Genomic DNA, 6,890 nt, shown 5'->3' with positions numbered 1-6,890 from the left:
GGGCAGAAAAAGGAAAACAAGAACCAGGATGGAATAATTAATGCCAAAACCAAAATTATATTCTATTTCAGAAGAAAACAAACACATTGAAAGAGTCCAGAGATACTTCTGTGAATGGGGACTGATGACTGGGGCACTTACACTGTTTCTATGAAGCACAGGCAATATTTTAAAATTAGTAGAAAATTTTTCAGCTTTTAAAATTATTCCTCAGAAAAGCAGAGGTGAAATGCAAAAATCACTATTTTGTGTTGCAAAAGGGGAGAAAATTTGCTGCAGTTTCTGTTGCCCTTCTATTCCCTCTTGTCCAAAGCAGTGGAGGTAACAGGCACATTGGAGCATGTCTGCCCTTCTCTCCCCTTCCTACAGACAGAGAATACAGCCAATTTATAAATATCATTCCTCAAAGCAATGTCAGGAGACGATGTGGTTTGTTGCCATTAAAATGACTGGCAACTTCATTTTATATATATGTGTGCTGGTTTTCTTCACCTCTGTGAAGCTGTCTTTGATTAGATTTTCATCAGGACTCCCAGTAAATTGCACAATATTAATGCACTTATTTACGTGGAGATCTTTCCTTTGGCCTTCCAGCTTGCCTGTTTCTCCCTGTCCATTGCAGCTTGCTCTGGCTAGCTCAAAATGACTCAATTTTTTGTTTTGGACTATTAGATAATCAAAGGGCACTGCTATTTCATAAATGTTCATTAAAACAAAAAAACACAACCCCAAACAGCAGAAAGCAATCAATGCTTATTGCAGTAGAATATTAGCTTGTTGTTCTGAAAATGGATACTTTGCTTTCAGCTTCAGTAAATAAAGTTCACCAACACTCACAAAACTAGTTTACAGCTCTTAAAAACATAAATCGTTTCATGCAAATTAATGATGAGGCAACATGATTGGGAATTGTAGCAGATGGTTTGGGGCTGCTTTTAGGTGAGATTCTGTATAACTTCATACAGTATTGATAGACTCAAAAAATCCAACTGGATCAAAACCCCAAAATCAAATAAGCCAACACTGCTCCTGTGTTACAGGAATGCTGCTGGTTTTTCCCCTGCCCCATCTGTCTATTCTTTTAACACTGCCATTCCCTTAGCTCTGGGGAAAGCTGTGCCTGGCCTCAAGGGCAGGGTCAGCTCCCCTGGGGGTTCCCCTGCCAGAGCCCTGTCCTCAGTAAGCCACACACAGCAAGTTTTTCAGATGTGGCACCACTTCACTTAATTGTTTTCACTTCTACAATAGGGCAATAAAAAAATTATTGCAAAGAAACTCTTTAAAAAGTCTATAAATTTTTATGCCTCATAAATGTAAACCACAATTCACTTTGTTTGCTGTATAAACATTCCTCTTAAAATCTGAGTTTATAGGTTTGTAGGGCACAGAACAAATAGGATTCTGGAACATAAGTCTGAGTTCTATTCCCTTGAGAACTCTATTACTGTTAATTAATAATTCTGGGGCTTTTTTCCAAGGAGAGTGTTTCTGAAGCTCTGCCGTTTTACTGCTTGGCTTTGATGAATATTTTATCAAGCAGCAATCAGCACCTTGCACTGCAATGGTGTGGCTTACAAGTCTCACAAACTGAAACCCAAGCAACTGAGAGAAGCACAAGCAGAACACAAAATTATCAAACCTTCAGGTTTTCAGAAAGACTCTGAAGTGAGATAACGCTGATTTACCCTGAGGCCAAGCAGCACATTGCCGTTTGGCTACTGCCTGCTGCTTCCCTCAGTGGTGGGGTTTGGCTGCTGGGGTTTGACTGGACTTTTAATCATACGTTTGGAGGGCAAATCCTATGAGGAGTGGCTGGGAGTGTTTAGCCTGGAGAAGAGGAGGCTGAGGGGAGACCTTCTCCCCAACTCCACTGATCTGACAGGAGGGTGCAGAGAGGTGGGCGATGGTCTCTTCAGCCAGGGGACAGGAGATGGGACAAGGGGCAATGGCCTCAAGCTGTGCCAGGGCAGGGTCAGGTCAGATGTGAGGGAAAAGTTCTTCCCTGGCAGAGTTGTCAGGGCCTGGCACAGGTTGCCCAGGGAGGGGGCTGAGTCACCTTCCCTGGATGTGTTTAAAAAAAAGGAAGATGAGGTGCTCAGGGACATGGTTTAGCTTAGGGTGGGAATGGTTGGACTTGATGATCTTCAAAGGTCTCTTCCAACCTTGTGATTCTGTGGGGTGTGGGCATTGATGGTGCTGGCGAAGCCACTGGCTCTTGCCTGAGCTGCAAAGCAGAGCCCTGGCAGATGCTAAGGTGTGCTTGCATCTCTTGCAAGGTGCTGTCTTGAAGACCTTGCAACCCAATGCCCACCTGACAATTACAGCTGCTGATCACGTAGCAGCTTTTTTAATCTGTGTACTGAAGAGCTGTTTGCAAACTACACAGAGGTTTTCTGGTCCGGGTGTGTGGCTGTTTCCCCTCAGCTGGGTGTTTCCCTGTGCTGGGTGCTGGCTGTACCACCAGCTCGGCGCACAGACCCATTTCTGTGTGGAACAGACTGGGTGCTGCTGGGTGACAGCGTTTCTCATACCCGTGATTTATTTACAGGCTGACAAACTGTAGGCCTTAAGGCTGAATATTAATGTACTAACCCTAATTGCAATAACATATCTGTTTTTCAGCAGTGTCGATCTCCCACAGCTTTCAGTGGCCCTAATTTTTTTCCCATTATATTCCTCAGCTCTCTTAAAAATCAGAGCACTTTCACTCTAAATGGTCTTTCATCAAGCAGCCTTCAATGTTACCATTTTGATTTAGGATTGATTCCTGTGTTCTGCTGAAGCCAAAGGCTTGCAAACTGTTTTGGGGGACTGTTTTGAAGTTGGGGTTTTTCTGGGTTTTTTTCTGGGAACCACAGATACCCTGTTGATACTTCCAGGGAAGCTTCCAACAGTTTAAACGCATAAAATCTTTCTGCTGGAGGAGAGCTGGTGTGTTTCTGTGGTATGTGTTACAAGAATACATTTAGACCACTGCTGCCATTTGTATTTTAAGTTATCAAGTGCTAGAAAAGTGCTATGAAAGCCTGTTCCCACCCCAACAGAGAAGGTTCCTTTTCAGCCCTGATTTCCAGCTGTATGAGCAGCCTCAGCTTTCACCATCCCTCCTCAGTTCACAAGCAGATTTCTAATTGTTTTTCTTTTTGGATGAATGGATGGCAAAGCGCAGGCTGGTCTGTGTGGGGCAGGCTGAGCCCCTGCTCAGCGGGAAGCACTGTCCAGAGGGAAGGGGAGGTTGGTAGCCATGGAGGAGCTCGTGGCAGGGTGTGACACAGCACCCATAGTGACACCTGAAGACCTGACCTCACTGTGCCAGTATTCCTTTGACTTTAGTTTTTAAAATGTATTTAAACCTGTGAGAACTGTTTATCTCATATTGATGTCCCTCTAAACGATGACTCCTGTACAGCAAAGCCCTGCTAAACTTTCCAGTTCCCTTGTGGCCTTGGGTTGCTGATACACTTTCAGTAGGGAACTGAAGACCTAAACCCAATGCCTGTTGTGGAAAGACAAGTCAAGAGAGGGTGAGGAGGACTGTTTCTTGCCCCTGTGGAATCTTTGCTTTTCTGTGGCTATTTTCATGTCTATTTTTGCAAGTATGAAGTAGAAGGATCTGCAATGAACATTTCACAGGAGTAAATCCTGTTCAAGGTCAGTTAACTAACTTCCATAAGCTTTGGCTCAAGTTTATGTACTTTGGAGTGGAATTTTTTTTAAAAAAAAAAAACATGCCAGAACCAATATACAGCTCTGAGCAGACAGAAGGTTTATCATGTTCCCATTTTCTGATTCTTTTGCCAGAGGGAACCTTTTATCATACGTGTGCTGCTATTGTTGCATTCATTAAAGGAGAAAAAAAAGAGAAAAGTTATATTGCTCACCCAGTGTTTTGTTTCTGATCGTTTCCCAGGAGCTTGGAGCCAGGCATGTACAGGAAAGCCTGCTGCACTCCCCATGGCACTGGGTGGCCTCAGCAGCAGGAGGGTGATACTTTCCATTACCCATTGCACGTGTGTTTCAATGGCAAGACTGAGCTGCTTTCTGAGGGGTTTTCAGGGGCTCCAGCAAGGAGGTGGCAGCAGGAGTGGGGCTCAGCTCTCCATAGAAAGCCCGAGTGGCTGTGGATGCTGAGCGGTCATAACCTGGCAACTGGGCTCCACCAGCACTGGGAGGTCTTGAATGTCTGGGGTGGGAAACAAAACACGATGGCTTTTCCCAGGATACCAACCCCTTTTCTTCCTCAGATGGGCTGTGTGCGCAGAGGGTTCCTCACCTGAGTATACCGGGTAAATACAAGTTGCTCAGGGGTGGTTTTTACTGCAGCTGAAGAGCCAAAGTTTAGGATTCTTTCACCATTTCTTTAGCTTGAGATTCTCCTCATGCTGGATGCTGTGGGCTGCTTTGGGTAGGCAGGAGCTGTAGCACATCTTTCAGACTACATCATACTAGTGCTTACATGAAGGAACTGGAGGATTTAAAGCAAATGCACAGGATGAATGAAACTACAACATGGAGTTTCCAAAGTAATAAAAAAAGCATGGAGGAGATACATCCTTCTGCATCCCCAAGGAAGTGAGCAAGAGCTTCCCCCAAATCCCTTCGAATAGCTCTTGCACCCATGGGGGGAGCTCAAGGGTGTGGGAAGCCTGGGAGTGCACAGGGATGGCAGGTCACTGCAGCTGCAGGGATGGGCATGTCAGCACCAAGACCTTCTCTGGGTGGAGAACCTTTACAGGGACAGGAACGATACTTGGGGTTTAATATTATTTTTATTATTTTTTTTTAAGTTGGAAAAATGACTGGTGAATTTTATAACTGTTTCACCAAAATTCTGAGCTCCCAAGAAACTGCAGCCTGCCTGCTGCCTGCTCTGTGTGTGCTCTTACCCTCTATGGGTATTAGACAGTTGGGAAGAACTCTGGGTGGAAAGAATCTTTTGGAGCATATTGGCTTTTAATGAAACAGAGAGTTTCTGGGATGCTCTTTAATCACCTCTATGTCCTCAGGGTGATCAGAAACTGGCCTTTTTATGCACTGTTCAATATTCTGAGCACAGCATCACTACACCCTGCAGCTGAAGCCAGGTTTTAAAAAACGTTTATATACTTAATTCTCTCTAAAATCAATACTTGTTAATTAGCATGTGTATTTATCTTCAGACACATAGGTATAAATTGCATATTACTGATTACCTGCACAAATATGTTCCTTAGTCTCCAGACATTATTTGGAAAGACATATTAAAGAGTTTGAGAAAGTACCTGCAGATCAATTAATATCCCAGATTCCTGCTCTTGGCTGCTGGTTGTTCTAGGTCAACACACAGCTGGGCTTTTCCCAGTGGAGGTTTGTCCCTGCTGTAAAGGCAGGTAGGTGACCTGTCTGTGGCCTTTCCCTCTTCAAATTTAAACTTTGTGGGATTGAAGACATTATTATAGGATTGGGGAGTTCAGAGTACTTTTTTTTTTCCCTGGAATTTGTTGTGGGGTGTAAAAAATCTACAGTAAAATCTAAGAGTTCTTTACATGTTACTCCAAAGTCAGTGGATGTAACTGCAATTTGCAATTCAATTTTCTAGTGCTTTCTGCATTTTCTATTCCCTCATTTATAAAGGAAATTACTGAGGAAGCACCATTTCTTTAGGATTATGTTTTTATAAAGTTTTTACATCTCTTTCAGGTCAGTACCAGCAACAAAATAAGGATGAAATTAATGCCAACAGTGTCTTCAAAAGTGAGTATTTTGGTGGTGTAGAGAGACTAAGAAGAAAGATTTGAGCTTTTGCCTTTTTCCTCATTGCACATTTCAGATCAAATCCAGCACTGGACTCATCTTCATTTTACATTTTGGATTTCAAAGGAAGGTAAGCAACCTTTTATGTGCTAGGGAAAGGGATGGATGATGAAAATAGTCAGATTTCCTCCTTTCATTCAAGGTAATGTAGATCAAGTATGACTCCTCTGAGGCTGGTGCAGGGCCTGTATAAGGGAACAGGGTTTAGATAAGACTGATTCTCCTCCCATGGGTACAGCTGAGCAACTGGTTTGGACTCAGAGAGGAGAAATGGGGAATGTGAGGTTTTGGAAAGGGCAACAAAGGAGTTCTGGCTGGGTGGGTAGGGAGCTGCGTGATGCTCCAAAGCTGCCTGCAGGCACTTTGGCTGATCCACTGTGAATTTTTCCCTAAACTGCTGAGGTTTTGTGTGTTGCTCATGTCCACAGCACAGGAACCTGTGTTTGCCAGCTGACCTCACACGAAGCAGTGAGGATTGAACGTGGCTGACATGAGCTCTCATAGCTGCTTGCTAGGCCAGAGCTTGTCTTTGCCTCTTGGCAGCAAACACTGGTGATGTGCCTTTGGGCCAGGTGATCCAGCAAGGTCCAGACTGGATTGTCCAGCTGACTCAGACTTCCTCCTTGGTGGTGGTGGTATCGTTCACTGTGACTTCTTTTCTGATGACATTGTGCTCTGCAAATTATAAGAGGCAGAAAACATGTGGGGAAGTTTTAGTTGTCTGGCCACTTAAATGAGAGCATGCCTGTGTTAAATCCATGGACCTGTTTCCCAGGAGTAGCAGGAGTGCAGGATGGCAGGCCTGCATCCTTGTATGGATGCTTCTGTGTATTTCCATCAAAGGCAGTCACTTGTTAGATGTTTGTGGAGGACTTTGCCTGAAAGATCCTGTAAAAGAGTCTTTTCTTAGGGATGATTTTTTTTCCCCCATTGAAGGTTGGGACCTAAGGAGAATTTCAGGTAACTGCCTACCCTTACCAATTTTATGGACAAAGCATAAAACAAAACAGTGACCAATGTCCCAGCTTTGGTTCCTTGATTCTGGAAAGGCTGTGTCTGCTGTTGGAGCACACAGAAATGCATGAAAGGCCATCAAA

This window comes from Gallinula chloropus (assembly GCF_964237585.1).
Source record: "Gallinula chloropus genome assembly, chromosome: 8".
Lineage (NCBI taxonomy): Eukaryota > Metazoa > Chordata > Aves > Gruiformes > Rallidae > Gallinula > Gallinula chloropus.
Note: the sequence above shows the minus strand (reverse complement) of the source record.